Source organism: Equus quagga, chromosome 3 (genome assembly GCF_021613505.1).
Source record: "Equus quagga isolate Etosha38 chromosome 3, UCLA_HA_Equagga_1.0, whole genome shotgun sequence".
NCBI classification, from domain to species: Eukaryota; Metazoa; Chordata; class Mammalia; order Perissodactyla; family Equidae; genus Equus; species Equus quagga.
Window position 1 is genome coordinate 65,319,269 of NC_060269.1, and position 18,067 is coordinate 65,337,335.

The 18,067-nt window shown below is 46.6% G+C and overlaps 1 long non-coding RNA gene across 2 annotated transcripts; it reads right to left on the bottom strand.

Moving 5' to 3' along the window:
- Positions 1-5,739: 5,739 nt before the first annotated feature.
- Positions 5,740-15,255, bottom strand: LOC124236662 (uncharacterized). Of its 2 annotated transcripts, none has more exons than XR_006887825.1 (5): positions 14,820-15,255; positions 11,362-11,497; positions 10,941-11,127; positions 7,224-7,389; positions 5,740-5,952 (listed from the first exon to the last, which is right to left on the bottom strand). It is a non-coding gene; the product is annotated as an uncharacterized LOC124236662 (long non-coding RNA). The 2 variants fall into 2 exon arrangements; XR_006887826.1 differs by lacking the exon at positions 14,820-15,255 and adding an exon at positions 14,034-14,786.
- Between the last annotated feature and the right edge of the window lie 2,812 nt (positions 15,256-18,067).

Consider the following 18,067-nt stretch of genomic DNA (forward strand, 5'->3'; position numbering starts at 1 on the left):
TTTTGCATAGGGCAATGTATGATGCATTCTGTAGCGTACACCCGTGATGATCAGGCGTAACCAGGACAAGAGAGAAATGCTGCCGCTTCCCTGGACAGGGAAAGGATGGCCCCCCCAGCCACCACCCCCACTTCTGCTCAGCTGGTCAGTCTTTTAGGCAGGAGCCACTGGAGTTGCCATCTTTGTTTCTAATGTCAGCTCCATATCTGCTTCCATGCCACCTCCTAGTTGTGTGACCTTAGGACATTGCATGACCTCTTTGAGCCTCTGTTTCCTTGTCTATCAAATGAAGATAATAAGATCTGCTGCATAAGGTTCTTGCAATTCAAGAAGTGGTGATATACACGCAGTTCCGGGCACAGTACCAGGCCTGCACAGCCATCCAGCCAACGTTCATGTCCTCTTCCCTTTCCATTTGCATCCCGATGTCCACTCTGTCAAGAGAACTGGCATTTCTTCCTTTGAAATGTCACCCTATGTACCCTCCTCCCCACTCCGTCTTTGTATCTGTTTATATGGAACATGCAGAAGTGCAAATAAGAATCTAATGGAAGGACGCGGGGATATCTCATGGAATATCAGGATGGGAAACACAGCCAGGCCTCGACCGGGCCTGAAACCAGGAAGTAGGCCCAAATGGCCTCTTGACTTCTTGAACTTTAGCCTGTCTGTCTCTGCTCATCAGCTTGCCCTGCCTCTCTGTGCACATGCAAATAATGATCACCCCAGCCCTTACTCCCTATGGCCTCTCGCTCACTGCTGGTGGGAACGCCAAACAGTCCAGCCACTTTGGAAGACGGTTTGGTAGTTTCTTACAAAACTAAACATTCTCTTACCATCCATCCAGCAATCGTGCTTTTTGGTATTTCTACCCCAATGAGTTGAAAACTTATGTCCACACAAAAACCTGCACACAAAGCAGCTTTCTTCATGATTGCCAAAACTTGGAAGCAACCCCGATGTCCTTCAGTAGGTGAATGGATAAATAAACCATGGCACATCCAGACAATGGATTGTTACTCAGTGCCAAAAAGAAATGAGCTATCAAACAACAAAAAAACACGGGGGAAACTTAAATGCTTGTTACTGAGTGAAAGAAGCCAATCTGAGAAGGCAACATACTGTATGATTCCAAGTATGTGACATGCTGGAAGAGGCAAAACTATGGAGACAGGAAACAGCTCAGTGGTTGCCGGGGGTTGTGGGGAGGACCAATGAGTAGGTGAAGCGCAGGGAATTTTTAGGGCAGTGAAATTAATCTGTATATGCTGTAGTGGTGGATGCATATCATTGTATGTTTGTCAAAGCCCGTGAATTCTTTGTACAACACAAAGAGTGAAACTTGGTATAAACCAAGGACTTTAGTTAATAACAGGGTATCAATATTGGTTCATTAATTGTAAGAAATGTGCCACATTAATGCAAGATGTGTGTAATGTGGGACACTGTAGGGGAGGTTTCTGTACTATCTGCTCAATTTATCTGTTAATATAAAACTTGTAAAACATAAACTCGATTAGCTAAAAAAAAAAGGAGCAAATAGACAATGTTTCTCTCTGTGATGAAACTATGAGTGCTATCTTTTTCTTTTATTTTTGGCTATAATCCCAAAATTTCAACATAAGATTTTATTGTTATGTACCTTAAAAATTGTTGATTACAGGATTGATACATAAATACTTCTTTATCAAAAATATTTGAAACACTACAAAGTTATTTAGAGGAAAAAGTCAATCCCACTCCGTTGTAGAGTGGTAACCACAAACAACTTGGTGAGAATTCTTCTGGAGATTCTCTGAGCCTCTTCTCTGGATATAAGTGTGCCAATAGATGGTTGTATCAGTAAGAAAAGTGTTTGTCTAGAAACTTTACTGGAAGTGATTTAAACAAATGGGGGTTCTATCTGACCTACAGTCCAAGAATTCTGGACAGAAGTCGGTGCTAGAGCCAGCTCAGGAGCTCAGTGACACTGAGTGTCACCACTGTCTGGATGGTTCTCTGGAGCTTTCACTTTCGTTTGTGATCTCGTAACTGCAACATGACTGCACCCCACCTGCAGCCCATGTGCTACAGCCCTGTGTCCAATCCAGGAAGAAGAGGAGAGGACTGCCGGGTCTGGCCTTTTTATGAGAAAAGCAAAGATTTCCCAGAAACCTACCCACAGACTTCCGTATCCGTTTCATTTGCCCAATGTGTCACACGGCCACCTCTGGATACAGTGGAAGCCAGAAGGGCAGGTATGTCACTCCTCCAACCACCAGGGGAGATGCATCGAACAGGCAGTTTGACGACTCCTTTGTGTCTACCGACAGCTCTATCTGACGAAACAGCTATTTTTTTCATTCGCATATGTTTTCAAATAACTCGATGTCTTAAACATTCTTTGTCAGTACATTTATATCATTCTTTTTAATTCTGCATGATATTCCATAGCATAAATAGATGATAGTTTTTGTGTCAAGTTGATTAACACTTAGATTCTCTTAAATTTCCCTGATTTCAAAGGCAATTGTTTGTCAAAGGACGGGTGCTTTAGGAATTCTGATAGATTCTGCTGAATTACCTAAAAAATGGGCCAATTTCCATCCTCACCAACAGTGTATATGAGTGCCTATTTCCCACATTCCTACCAACAGCGGAAATTCTAGATTTTATCCAAATAAAGAGCAAAAATATCACATTATTTTATTCTTATTTATTGGATTACTGGGTGTTTCCACTGATTCTCTAGGATGTTTATAGCAGATAATTGTAGTAACTGCAAATAGTAGTCTCGTCTCTTCAATGTTTGTACCTTTTCTTTGGATTAGCCTTTCTTTTTCTTCTCTTTTCTTTTTTTTTTTTTTTTTTTTTTTTGGTGAGGAAGCTTGGTCCTGAACTAACGTCTGTGCCAATCTTCCCCTATTTTGTATATAGGATGCCACCATGGCATGGCTTGATGAGCGATGTGTAGGTCTTCGTCCAGGATCTGAACCAGTGAACCCAGGGCCACTAAAGCGGAGGGCGTGAACTTAACCACCACACCACTGGGCCAGCCCCTGGATTAGCCTTTCTTAAAAAATGCCTTTTTCAGTTGAATGCTTAGTTCACTTCTGCTCTATGTTTATTATTTTCTAATATGTGCGCTTGGGGCTCTCCATTTACTCTGGCTTTGTTTTCATCCATGGGTTTGATATATATCGATCTTGGTGACTGTACTTCTAAACAACGTATTGTTTTCAGTTTTTTTAATTGGAAGAAGGGAGATTTTGCTTATTATATATCTTATCCATTTGTTACTTTATATATTTGTTACTTTATGTATTTCAAAATTACACACAATAACAAAAATTCAAGCAAATACTTCATACACGGGGCTATCTGTGAACACACCCAGAGCCACCTCCAACTCTCGCCAAGAGGTAATCACTGCCAGCAGCTGGATTCTTTCTTAAATTACCATAAGAATGGTTTCCTTTTTTACATTTTCTTTTGCAATCACTTTTGTTGTGGTGGCCATCTTGCATTTTTGGAATGGAGATTTTCTTTGTGACCTGGTAGAAAAGTTTTCTTCGTGTACCTTAAGAGTGTAAAAATAACGTAGCCTTTCTTTGTTGGGTATGAAATTTTACATATACTTATTTGTAAATGTGTTCATTTATTCAAACCCTCTGTATCCTCAAGTAATTTTTGTTTACTTTATTTGTCAATATCTGAAAGAGGTGAGTTTTTTAAATCTCCTGCTATGATTATAGATTCACTCATTTCTCTTTATACTTCTATCAGTTTATGCTTAATATGTTTTGAAGTTGTGTTATTAGGTGCATAAAGATTTATAACTACTATAACTCCCTGGTGAATTCTAACTATTATAAATTTTAAAAACTCTTCTCATAATAATTTTCACTTTGAATCCTATTTTTGTGTGATATATTTTTTAATTAATATTTGCTTAAAATTTCTTTTTTCATATTATGTTTTCAGCTCCCCTAAGACATTTGTTTAGGATGGTGTCTATAAACTGTATATTCCTGGATGTGAGGTGGTTTTTTTAACCCAGTCTAAGACACTTTTAATAGAATATTTAAACCCATTTTCATTTATTGTGATTATTGATGTACTTATTACTGATTATCTTTTGTTTTATACTTACCATGTTTTCTTGTTCTTTCTTTTATTTCTTTTCTGATTGTTATTGGATTGCTTTTTCTTCTAATTATTTGGAAATTCTACATTATGATTCTATTTTTCTGCTGATATCTTTTAACTTGAAACTCATTTTTTTCTATCAAAATCTAATATAATCAGGGCTAATCAGAATACACATCATCCCCCTGAATGCTCTCGGTGTGGCTAGAGGGGAAGTAACGATTTTGAGCTGGGAGGCTCTCCTTATCAAACACAGATTTCGTTCATTTCCTGGGATTTCGGATAGGAGAAAAACCGATCCATATAGTTGGTATACCATCTTGACCCAATCTCTCTCTTCTTGTATCATAAGGGGAAAAGCAATTGAGAGAGCTTATTTCAAAAGATGAGAAGAAAGCAGAGGATGATGCTCAAGGAAAAGGGATGATTTGGCGATGGAAAATTTTAGGCAACAGAGAGCGTTTTATTTGGGGGCTTGGAGCCTTTCTAGGGCAACTGACATTGCCCTGTGGGGTAAACTTCTCTTCCAAGCATAAGTTCAGCTCTGTTTGTCGTGTCGATTTGACATTGGCCAGAGAGAAACGACAGCAGATAGCCTTAAGAGCCAGATGACAGGCTTAATCTTTGGCTAAAGAATCAAGGGTGAGGAGCCACATCCCATGCTGAGTGTCACCAGGAATTACCAAGATTTGAGCCAGAGAGGCTATAACTTGTAACTTATACTCAGGAGTGTTTTGATCAGGTATGGTTAGACATGCAGACACAAAAATGACTGTCATGAAGGGAGAAGTTTTTCATACTCACACACCCCTAAAAATCAGGGACACACCATGCCATGGGGGCGGCGGGCATCACATAGGGAAGCACCAGGGCAGGTCAGGAGGCAGAGAGAGCCAGAGGAAAACATAAGCAGGGACCTTTACCGTGGCTTTTGTGGGAAAGGCAAGGCAGTGTAAGCAGGTTTAGGATCAGCTAGTCTGAATAATTTCATGGGCTCTAGGGCACAGATGCTGTCCCTAGTTGTTTCCAGTAGCTGGCTGTCGGGTGATCAGGGCAGGGGGACAGTGGCCCAGAGTGTGAGAGCCCAGGAAGCAGGTGGTTGGGGAATTGGTTGGATTACATACGAAAAGCACAGTCCCAGGCAAGTCTTTACCATGTCTAGGAATTGGCTGGCCCTGGGAGGGGCAGTCTCTACAGGATCAGCAAGGCTCCAGATATTAAAGCATCAGAAAATAAAAGGGCATGATTAATATAAAAGTCTCAGCTCAAAGCAAGAATTGAGGATCAGGAATCAGCAACAAGGTCAAGGTGCTGGCAAACTGGAGGATAAGAAACGGTTACATGGGGACTTACTATTCTCCAGAGAGGCCCTTAGGGATGCTTTCAAAAGGCCGCCCAGAAATGCGCTAACTCTAGCCTTCTGTCTTCTGTCTAACGTCTTAAAGGCAATGCCTGACGTTGCTCAGAAGCAGAAAATTGTGTTCCCAGCTGGAACGTCTTGCCTCTCAGTTTCCCCACAGCTCGCGTAACACAAAAATAAGGGCTAGTGGCTGTCCAAAGGATTTTTTAAGTTAGTGAAATTACATGAAAAACTTTACAAAGATATAAAACTTACACGACATTTAACTGTTATATTTAGCACGTCATCTGCATTCCAATGAAAAAATAACGACAATCTAAACTATTCCAGAGAAAGCCGGCCCTTTCTCAGCCTGTTCCTCCGCGTTCACAGAAGTCTGGTTTCCATTAGGTAGTCGTCGGATCCAGCTCCCCCTGCTGATGAGCTTCCGAGGAGAAGGCAGACGAGGGAGGAAGCTGCCAGGCCTGCAGACGGGCACGCATACAAGACAGCAATGTGCAAATCCACCAAAGTGGACCCGCCATTTTCCCCGAGATCTCCAACTCAGCCAAATCCAGCTGAGATGTTAAACAGAGAGTCCACTGGTGACAGGAAGCCCAGCCAGCTTCAAGCCAACGCATCTGGTCTAATGAAAAGGGCTTTGGCTGGTGGCCCTAAAGGCAACAAGTACAATCCTCTGAGATGGCTGAGGCAACTCCTTCATCCCCTTTCTCTGCAGCCCTGGCAGCTGCACTTGCTCCAGTGCAAAGAAATGCTGAAGCAGCAGGACAGCTAGGACTGAGTCCACCATTCAAAGAGGACAGGAAGGAAAGGGCTGTGCATTCCTTCTCAGCTTCTCCTCAGGGAGAGAGGCAAAAAGCCAGCAGCTGTGGCTTCTCACCCATTTCCATAACCATCAAAGATGTGTGCAGCCCCTCTGAGCCAGGCGCCGGGCAAGGTGCTGTGGGACATGCAAAGACGAAAATCCAGGCTCTGCCCTTTGTGAGCTTGCAGCCCAGAAAAGGGACAAGGTCAGCACAGAAGGCCCAAACAGACAGGGAAAGGGGTCAGACACAGCCTCATGGGGGAGCAATCAATGCAAGAGCCCCCCGAAACCAGCAACTACCTACTGCTGGTTGGACTGGACTGTGCTGTGGGAAGGAACACATACATCCTCTCCCACCTCGGGAATTCAGTCACGTGGGGGGAACAAAGGAAGGACAGCAAACACACACCTCCAGGCCAATGCTGTGTGCACAGTCACAGCAGAGCGCAGTGAGCAGAGAGAGCACGGTGGCGCGCACTTGAGCTGAGTCTGCAAAGCTCAGCAAGGATTTCAGCAGAGCGAGGAGGAGAGGAAATCAGTGTTCCAGCCAGAGGGAGCAGTGCACGCCAAGACAGATGCAGTGATGTTCAGGCATGTCCAGGTGAGGCATGCAGCGGGAGCAGGTTTCGGAGGGCCGTGAGAGCCAGGGTGCAGAGGATAAAGTCAGTCAATTCATCCACCAGTCATTTTTTTAAATTGTGGTAAAAAGCACATAAGAGAAAATTGACCATTTAACCATTTTTAAGTGTACAGCCTAGTAGTGTGAAGTATATTCACATCGCTGTGAAACAGAGCTCCAGAAGTTTTTCATCTTGCAAATCTGAAACTCTGTACCCACCAGACAACACTCCCCCTCCCCCACCCCCCAGCTCCCCGTAACTCCCGCTCTATTTTCTGTCCCTATGAATGTGACCGCTCTCGGGAACTCACTTCAGTGGAATCACACAGCATTTGTCTTACTGTGACTGGCTATTTCACTTAACATAATGTCTTCAAGGTAAATCCACATCGTAACATGCGACAGGATTTCCTTCCTTTTTAGGGCTGAATAATATTCCCTTGTGTGTATATTACCACATTTTGTTTGTCCATGTATCTGTGAAAAAAGACAAAAACACATGATTCGACTTATATGAGGCACCTAGAATTGTCAAATCCACAGAGACAGAAAGAAGAACAGTGGTTACAGGGCCTGAGGGGAGGGGGTGGGGACTTATCATAATAGGAACACAGTGTCAGGTCGGGATGACGAAAAATTTCTGCAAACGGATGGTGGTGATGGTTGCATAATAATGTGAACATATGTGCTACCACTGAACCCTACCCTTAAAATGTCCAAAATTGTCAATCTTCTATCTATTTACCACTATACATATTTTTAAAAAAAAGGTTTCCATGCTGCCAATAGGAAAGCCTGCAAGTCTCTTCCCCTTCGTTTCCTTAATCTCATCATCTTTACGGAGAGGGGCTGACTAGATGCTTCTGGGTCTGCGGTCTAATGTTTCCATGGTAACCACAACAAGCAGCTGCCTGGCAGGCAGGATTTCACCATCAGATCAACAAGATTCACCCTACTGGTCTCCCTTCCATCCACTCCATGCTTTAAACTGCTTCCCAGAGAGCTGTACATCAGTGTCAAATCTTGCGCCTCTCTTCTGCATCTCACACCATCATCCAGCCACTCAAGCTTGGTTTTCAGACACGCCACATGATAGTCTGCTCCCAACCAGTCTCACACGCTCTTCTCTCCACTCTAGAACACCTGCTCCTTCTCATGCCCCACTACCCGACCTCGTGCCTCTGCTAGCTCTTCCTCTTCTTTCAAATTCTTCAGGGCTCAGCTGAAATGTCCCTTCCTCCAGGAAGCCTTCCTTTCCTGACCGCCCAGATGATGTTACATCCTCTGTTACATGCTCCCATGGCACCCTGCCTCCTCCCAAGGGAAGACTGTCACAGAGCGAACCACAGTAAGGGTGAGAAATCAGGCAACGGGAGAAGGGAGTCATCCCAGATGCCTTTTACTTGAATTAGAGAGAAGCCTGTGAGCATTGTGGACTTTGGACTCAGAACCCATTGGACTGGAAACCCCACATCTCCTGCTCACGAGCTCTGTGGCCATAAGCAAGTTACTCAACTGCTCCAAGCCTCTGTTTCCTCTTCCGTAAGGCTAGGAGAAAATTTCCTAACTCTCCAGGGCGTTGAAAAGAGGAAGGGAAGTGAAATACCCTGACAGCTCTTGTCTTGGACCTTTCCCCACCAGGTAATGTCCTCACCCATTCTTACCTAACACCTGGATTTCTGCCTGCACCCTACTTCCTCTCCAGCTCATTTCCCAGGTTGCAGCCAGAGTATCTTTGTAAACTGCACATGTGACAACCCCCTGGCTGCCTCTAGTCATTCTCCATGCACATGCACAGTTGGTCCCTGCTGTTCTCTCTGGCCTCATATCTCTTCCGCCCCCAACCCCAGGTCCGCCTCCCTGATTCCAGCCACACGAGTGCCAGCCCCAGGCTCTCTCCTGCCTGTGAGTCTTCACACGTTTCTCCTCCTCCATATGAAAGACCATATCCTGTCCCAGCTTTGCCTGACAACACTTACTTGTCCTCAGGTCACTTCTGTGAAGCCTCACCTGACCGCCACCACCTCATGCACAGGTCTACCTTGTGCGCCTGTAGACTCCTATCCCTTATTAATTGCATTTTTGGTGTGCATTAAAATTGTTTTTAATTTTGGCTTTAACAGCTTCATTAATGTATAACTGACATACAATAAACTACACATATTTAAGCATACAATTTGATAAGTTTTGACATATGTACACACCCATGAAAGGATCGCCACAATCAAGAAAATGAATTTACCTATCACCCCCCAAAATGTCCTTGTGTCCCCTGGTAATCTCCTCCTGCCCTCCTCCACCGGCTCTCATTTGTAGGTAACCCCTGATTGGCTCGCTATCACCATATATTAGTTAGCATTTTCTAGAATTTTATACAAATGTAATCGCAAAGTATATACTCTTTTTTGCCTAGCTATTTTTTTACCCAGCATAATTATTTTGAGATTCATCCATGTAGTAGCTTGTTCATTCTTTTTATTTTTTATTCTTGAGTAGTATTCTTTTCTATGCATATAACACAGTTTGCTTATCCGTTTTTCTGTTGATGGACACGTACTGTTTTCTGTTTGTATGAACGTATGCTTTCATTTTTCCTGGCTAAATATGTAGGAATTCAAAGGCTGGATGATATGACAGTATGTCTAACTTTTTTAACAAACCACCCAACTGTTTTCCAAAGTGGTTGTAGCCTTTTACATTCTCCCCAGGAGTTTGGGAGTTCCAGCTGCTGTCCATCCTAGTCAGCGCTTGTATGATCAATCTTTTCAATTTCAGCCATTGTAATAGGTACGTAACGGTGTCTCATTGCGGTTTATTGCATTTTCCTAATGACTAATGATGTTGAAAATCTTTTAATGTGCTTATTTGTCGTCAATATAGTATCTTGTTTGGTGAAGTGTCTGTTCAAAAAGTTTTAAAAGAAAACAAATTGTAGAAGTTAAATCTGTTAGGCAAATTTTTTTCATGAACTTAATTTCTATGCTTTATTCCACTATCTAAAGGTATTATCACAATTTTTTCACATCTTAAAAATTTGTGGAAAAATATTCACAATATGAAATTCACCATTTTAACCATTTTTAAGCATACAGTTCCGTGGCATTAAGTACATTCACCTCGCTGTGTAACCATGACCACCATCCACCTCCAGAATGTTGTCGTCTTCCCAAACTGAAACTCGGTGCCCAGTAAACACTATCTCTCCATTCCTCCTCTCTCCCCAGCTCCTGGCACCCCGACTCTACCTTCTGTCCCTATGAATTAGACTACTCTGGGTACTTCAGGTGAATCATATATTTGTCCTTTTGTGACAGGTTTATTTCACTTAGCATAATGTCTTCAAGGTTCATGCATGTTGTAGCATGTGTCAGAATTTCCTTCCTTTTAAAGGATGAGTAAAATTTCTTTGTATGCATGAACCACACTTTGTTTATCCATTCATCCATCAATGGACACTTCAGCTGCTTCTACCTTTCGGTTATTGTGAATAATGCTCGCCACGAAGATGGTTGTACAGATATCTGAATCCCTTACTAATTGTATTTTTAATTTTTAATATATTTTTAGTTGCCTTTAATGGCTATATCCTATTGCCTACATCAGCGCCCGACACACAGTAAGCATTTAATAAATACATGTGAAGTTAACAGCCAAATGACAGAATGAGTGAATGGATAAAAGAGCAAATCCCAAATTGGACACCAACTCAGACAGAGCTGGATCATTTGTCCTGTGGGTGCCAGTCAGTTCCTAACGCCAGGATGCTGAGTCAGTTAAGGAAGTGATCTCTTTGGGTCCCATCCAAGAAGTGAAAAAAACACCTCCCATGACTCGGCTTGTCACCCTTGCCTCCACTTGGAGGCCCAGCTGCCTGAAGGCTCTGGGTTAGTCACAAGATACTAACTCAGAGGGGCATAGCTGAGCCTACTCAGAGAAGGAATTCTTTCCTCTGAGACACCTGAGGAAACCCTCACTACATTCCTTCCCAATAATAATAACATTAACAGCCAACATGTTTGCGTGCTTACCTTGTCAGGTGCTTTCTGAACCGTATCTTATTTAATTGTTAAGTACCCTTGAATTAGGCACTGTAAGACTCCCCACTTTACAGAGCAAAAAACAAAGGCACGGAGAAGTTAATTAACTTGCCCATGGTCCCCCAGCTGGTAAACGGCACGGCCAGGGTTTGAAGCCAGGCACTCTTGACTCCAAAATCTACCAGGAAGAAGCAAAAGACACAACTAACCAGTCAGGCTGAGAGCACTTTTCAATGAGTTACATTGAAGTTAACCAGGGTCCTTTCACAATATTTTTTTCCTAAGTTTAAATAGTATTTATTAAATAAATTTTAGAAAACACATAATAAAAATTTTAAGTCACACAATCCCACCAAAAAAGATAAGCACTCTTGACATATTAGAATGTTCCCTCCCAGCCTTTTCTCCTTACTTCTACACTTGAATCGAGGTGAAATAAGGAGTGTTCACTCTCTCAAGACAGCGCAGCAGTCCTCCCGTGTTGACTGTCTGCCGCTGGCACCCGCTCCTCCGGCTGTCCTTCTCCTCTGCAGGTTTCTAATGTATTCCTGCCACATGACACAATAAAAATGGGATGCTGGTTTCTAGTAATGACGATGGCAGCTGACACTGAGTGCTCCCCCAGCGGCACTGCGCTCAGGGGGCACTTCACACACGGGACCCCAGGTAGCACTCACGGCCACTGCATCACTTGGGGACCATTACTGTGCTCACTTTACTCATTTACAATTAAGATTTACTTAATCTGAGGCTTAAGATTTAACACGCGGCTCTTCTTCCCTTTCCCTTCCTGAATCAGTCAGTCCTAAAGCCACTGGGTGAGGCCTAGAAAGGTAGGTGTCGACACGGGAGGTGGAGAGGGGTCTAGATGGAGGTGTCAGAGCCCCCTCTTCACTCCAGGCAGGTAGAGAGAACATCTACAGGAGGGCAGAAGGCGGTTTGATGCAGGGGGTGTCAGTGTCAGGGGTCAGACACTGAGCAGGGTGAAGAGAGCCCACAGTGGTGTGGGGATTATGCTGGTGTGCGGTGTCAAAACCCAAGCAGATGCACAATGGGAGTCCATGCAGGAGGAGGGGCCGGCCCTGGGATGAGATCCCAAGAAGCATGAGGGAGACGATTGTGTGTGCGAGCGCGGTGCTGGAGCCCAAGGCAGGTGAGGGCGGCATCCACATGGGGGAGGGTGCTGGTGGCAGTGGGAGATCGGTTACATAAAGAGGGGTGATCAACAGGTAGTCACAGCACAGAGAATGCCAGCCGGATTTCTCCCTGCTGGAGAAAAGGGTTATAACTAAGGAAAGGGAAGAGAGTAGAATGAATCCTGAGGTGCTGGATCGAAATTGAGGCATTGGTGTGAGCTCATTGTTTTCAATAGCACAGGTAGAGAAAGAAATAAGCATACACGTACAGATGTAAACATGTGAATGTATCTTCATGTACATCCCTAGCTCTGTCCACTGACAGGGCCCAGGAGCAGCAACATCCCAACTGTAATGAGCATAGCCTCCCGCTAATCTTGGTTTCTAAATCCATTCTCTGCTAAAAAGAACCATGCTACTAGGACCAATGGCAGAGAGAGGATAACGTGCCTAGAATATTCTTACACTATTCTTATAACAAGGAAGGAAATGCTTAAAGGTTGATGAGGACACTTCAAAAGGACAAAGAAGCCAGCTTAAAGGGGTTCTCACTGGCCCAGTAGAGGACAATTTGAGTATCAAAATAAAAAATTTTGTAATCCATTGCAACCTATTGAAAAACATAGGAATCCATGATTCCACACTCATGTAAATAAATTAAAAGTTTGATGAGGATAAACACCTGTTTTCATACAGTTTCACAGGTATTTATATAGTTTCAAAGGACTTCCCTACAAACTATGTAATAATTACAAAGGAAAAAGTAACTTTAGAGTGGAGAGCCCTTGCAGATACCATCTTAATCAAATGATGAAAGCAAACATCTCAGTAACGGGACAAATTGAAATCAGGGGGCGTCAGATAAGATGAAGTGAGAACACAGTTTCCTAGGCTCCTCCAGAGACAGCTGAGCTGTGTTTGGTGAGGCCTGCTGGAAAATTTGGTCTCTTCTCACATGACTACAGCCGGGCCGGAAGGAAGAGGGGTCTCATGAGCCGTTTTACTCACTCAGTGCTGCATTACGGGGCTGACACACCAGCCAAGTCTGCTCAGCATCCCATTATGAAAAGCTCTGCGGAAAGGCTGCACCTCCCCGAGTGAGCCTGTCATCCAAGCAGGGCCTGCCTGGAGAAGGCTGGGGCCAGGCTTGGGAGGGCCGGGCTGACCAGCGCACTTGGGAGGAGAGAAAGTGGACACCTGTTTGCATTTAAGGCCACATTCTGCGGCTCAGCCCTGAATGTTCCATCAGTCAAGCTACTTCCTAAATCACAGTCCCGTGTTTGGCAAGAAGGGAGGCTTCACCTGCCCTGGCCAGCGTCAGGGCGTCACAGAGCCACACTCTGCCCCTGGGGAACCCCAGTGTCATGACAGCTGTCTGCCAAGTCTACCACACCTCTCCAGCCTTCCTTCCTCTGCCTGGGGGGAGTGCCACCATCCCTGCCAGGCTCCTTGTGGCTCCTCCGTGTTGCTTCAGCCGTGCCAGGGCACTGATGTCACTGGGAGACCGCACCCACTCCATCCCCAAAAAATGGCAATCCCACCCACCAACTGCCTGGACATGGGAGAGGCTATTTAAGAGTGCACCTGCCCTAAGGCAAGCTAAACAGCCAGTGCCTTGCTCCCAATTTACAGGTGAAGAAACTGAGTCATGGAAGTGACTTACCAAGGCATTCTTAACACTTCAGTGACTCATCGAGGTCAGAACCCCAAAAAGCCCAACCCGCAAGCTGCGTGACTTCAGGCACAGCACTCTGCTCGCACGCACATGATCACTGCCGGGGGCCTGGCTGGTGCCAGAGCTTCTGCCTAGGGCTCTGCTGGGGCAGCTGCGGGATCCCACCTCTCAGACCCTGCTATGTTTCCACCATTAGAGCTGGAATCCCCAAACCAACACAGACTAGCAAAGGAAGGAATTCTGCCTGAGGATAATCTGGATGGTTCTATATACCTATGAGAGAGAGAAAGTCATCAACTGTGTGTCTCTGTGAGTGTTCACCCATTCGGATGCAATCAGTATCAGTAAGTGTCCTGTGTGATCTGTAAGGGTCCTTAACAAAGAACAGACAAGCTGAGATCTAAGTCTTGGTGCAGCCCCAATCTGTGGCAGGATGTGCATCCCAGACGCAGGTGGCGGCCAGGCCAGCGACTGTTCTATTTGACTCTGGGAGACGTATTCTGCTGGACTCTATTTGGCTCTTGGCTGTCTTTGTAAACTGTCCAACGATGCCTCACAACTCCCTTCTCCTTCCAGGAGGGAAAAGGACTAAGTTTGTTAAGCAGCACCATGCTAGGAATGGCACCCCAGTTTCACCTACACTATAAATCCTCACACCAGTGAGCTATTGTCCCACCTACAGCTGAGGACACGGAGGCTCAGAAAGGCTACCTTGGCCATGCCACACGGCTGCTGAGCGCAGGAGCCCGACCTCGCAGCCGCCGCACACCCAGCGGACTGCAGGGCACCGATCTGGCCCGGGACCTTTTTGGCTCCCCTCCTACTCCTCCAGTCCTCAACCCCAGCAAGTTCGTTCCCCCTGCTTCCATCACCTCATGCCCTCTGCCTGGGGCACCCACATCTCCACCGGGCAGATCGCCCCCATCTTTCAAGGCCCACGCCTCCTCCGCCCTGACGCTCACAAACACCGCGGTCAGGCCCCCTCAAGAACCCCCTATAGCTGCCCGTCTCCCGGGGCCCTCCTGGTTGCCTTGTATTCCAGCTCCACATCCCACTCACCCGGCACCGCACTGAGCACACAGTAGGCCCCACTATGGGTCACTGAGTGCCCCATCCCTCCGCCCGGGCCTGCAAGCGCTGGGGACGCAACTCAGACGTCCGTCCCCTCGGGCGCGCGATCCAGTAGCCCAGGGCGGGAAGGGCGGCGGCTGTGAGAACGGCCGGGGAAGAACCGAAATGCCCAGAAACGTGCTGTGACCGGAAACCTCCTGGGCACAGGGACTGCGCTCGAGCCGAGGCTCTGCAGGCGGCTGCGAACCCGCTCCGGGCCTCGCGCCCCAGCCTGCCCGCGGCGGGTCGCCGCCCCTTCCGGAAGGCCCTCCTCCCACAGCTCCGGCTCCGTCTTTTCTCCTAATGGACCAGTAATGATTCACCAGGAACACTGTCCTCCGCGGGATAAGGGACGCGGCTGCCGGCGCCCAGACCGCAGCAGGGAGGCGCCCCCGCGCCCATCCCCTCCTCCCCTTTCCCCCTTCCCACCCCGCCTCCTTCCCCTCTCCTTCCCTCCTACTCCTCGTCCCTCTCTCTCCTTCCCCTCTACCTAGCTCCTCTCCTCCACCCCCCCACCCCGCCCCCCCCCACCCCTCTCGCCCCCCTACGTCTCTCTCCCCCTCTTCTCCGCACCCCGCCCCTCTGCCCACGCCCTCTGCCCTTCTCCTCCCCCCTCCCCCCTCCCCCTTTCCTCTCCCCTCCCCTCCCCCCTGCCCCTCTGCTCCCTTCCTGCCCCGCCCCAGCCGCGGCCCCGGCACCTCGCGCACCCGGCGGCGTGGTCTCCGGGGCACTGCGCGTCACCGCTCGTCCCACCTCCTTCCCAGCCAATCAGTCCTCCCCTCCGCACCCGGCCTGTCCTCCCTGGGGAAACCTGTGGCCGGAGATGCAGAATCGAGTACAGTGTATGCAATAACCGTGTGAGAGGGCAGCTCCGGGTACAGAAGAAACCAGAAGATGAGGGTGGGGGTGGGTTCCACACCTCAGTCGTATAGCCTAAATCAGCGAGCTGGAAGTAGTCACGTATGTTTGGCACTTTATGACTTACAAATGCTTTCCTATAAATGATCTCATATGGGCCTCAAAACAACCCTGCGAGGCCGGTGTTACGGTCTCCTTTTCATAGAGGAGGAAATTAAAGCGCGGCGAGATGAAGTGACTTGCCTGGGGTCGCAGGCCTGCGGCGGAGCCCGGTTCGGGCCGATGCGGACCCAGGCCGGACTCCATCGTCTTCCTTCTCAAAAGCCCAGGGCAAGTTGAGGGTGATTTTCTCGATTGGCCCCTCTTGAGATCCACTCGCCCGGAGTTCTCTTTTAGAGTTTCGATGGTGTAGGAAGGGAAAAACAGGGGAAGATAGCTGGAATGAGAGGTGCGGTTTAAGGCAGGACGTTTAGGTTCCGGAAGCCGAGAGAAAGGGGTAAATCCAAAGGGTTACCATGGGATTTCTTCTGCTACAAGGCTGGCTGATATCAGGGAGGAATTTGCATTTTAAAAAGAAAGCCAAAGACAGAAAAGCCTTGGGAGCCACGAAGAACGGCAGAAACCCTTGGCAGACATGTACTTGTGAGCGCCCCCAAGTAAGCCCAGAGGACCAGGCTCCGCGCGCTCCCCGCCTCGCTGTCCAGCGCCGCTCAAATCCCAGCGCTCAGAAACAGCGCTGCGAGCGCACGCCCGGAACGGACGAGCGACACAAAGACCAAGCGAGGGCGAGTCCGCTGCGTGCGGGCCCTGCTTCACCAGCGCGCTCGCCCCCAGCCTCCTCGGAACACACGGCGCTCGCATCGGTGCCTGCGGGCCTTTCCATTAGCCGCAGCGGCCTCCTCCAGGAGTCTGCAGAGCTCGCGCCCTCTGGTCAAAGGCCTCCTTCCGAGTGAGGCCTCCCTAACCCCTTCACTGCGTCTTTCGCTCCCTAGCAGTTCTCAGGGTCTGAGCAGGGCTTCCCATACCTCAGGGCGCCTGCGCGTCATCTGGACATCTCGCTCAACACAGAGGCGCGTTCAGTTGGCCCGGGGTGGGTCCCCAAGTGTCTAATACTTCCCACATTATGCTGCTGCTGCCTCTCTGCCTGCATCTGTGGAGGACACTTTAAATAGAAAGGATCTAAAATGCTACATTGTTCGTATTTATCTTGTGTTACTTTGTCCTCCCTGCACTGGAAGCTAAGTTCCAGGAGGGCAGGCAGTTGGTCTCTTTTGCTCCCTACCGTGTCCTCAGTACCCGGAACAGGACCTGGCACCCAGTAGGGCACATGGTTATTTATTGAATGAAAGAAGAAAGGAGTGAATGAAATACAAGCCAAAAAAGAAAGCAGAGGTGATAAGTCTAATGTCATACAAAGTAGAACTCAAGGTGAAAACTGTAAATGGAACAAAAGTTTATTTTGTATTTATAAAAAAGGGAAGAAATAACATTCAAAAAACTTTAGATCTTGAATGGTATGATATCCACTTATTTAAAGTAAACTATCAAAAGAACAAGGAAAATTGCAGATATTACAGTGATTTTAGAAACTCTCACTCTCTCTTGGTTACATCTCCGAGGCAAAAGGTGACGTGGAAGACCTGAATAAAGAAATTACCTGGATTTAAGAGCTCTATATTTACCTTTTTATTGTGGTTAAAATATACATAACATAAAATTTAGTATTTTAGCCGTTTTTAAATGTACGGTTCAGTGACATTAAGTACATTCACATTGTTGTGCAACCAACCATCACCACCATCCCTCTCCAGATCTTTATCTTCCCAAACTGAAACTCTGTGCCGGTTAAACAAGTCCCCATTCTCCCCGCTCCTCCCAGCCCCAGGCAACTGCCGTTCTACTCTCTGTCTCTAGGAATCCCGCTACTCTAGGTACCTCATGTAAGCAGAATCATACAGTATTTGTCCTTGTGTGACTGCCTTATTTTACCCAGCATCATGAGCAAAAAGACTCATCCATGTTGTAGCATGTGTCCGAATTTCTTTCCTTTTTACGGCTTAATATTATTCCATTATATATATATCACATTTTGTTTATCTATTCATCTGTTGATGGATGCTTGAGTTGTTTCCACCTTTTGGCTACTGTGTATAATGCTACCATGAACATGAGTGTACAAATATTTGTTTGAGTCCCTTCTTTCACTTCTTCTAGGTATACACCCAGAAGTGGGGTTGCTGGATCATATGAACCATTCCTTGTTTAACTTTTTCAGGAACCGCCATGCTGTTTTTCATAGCAGCTGTACCATTTTACATTCCCTCTAGCAGTGTACAAGG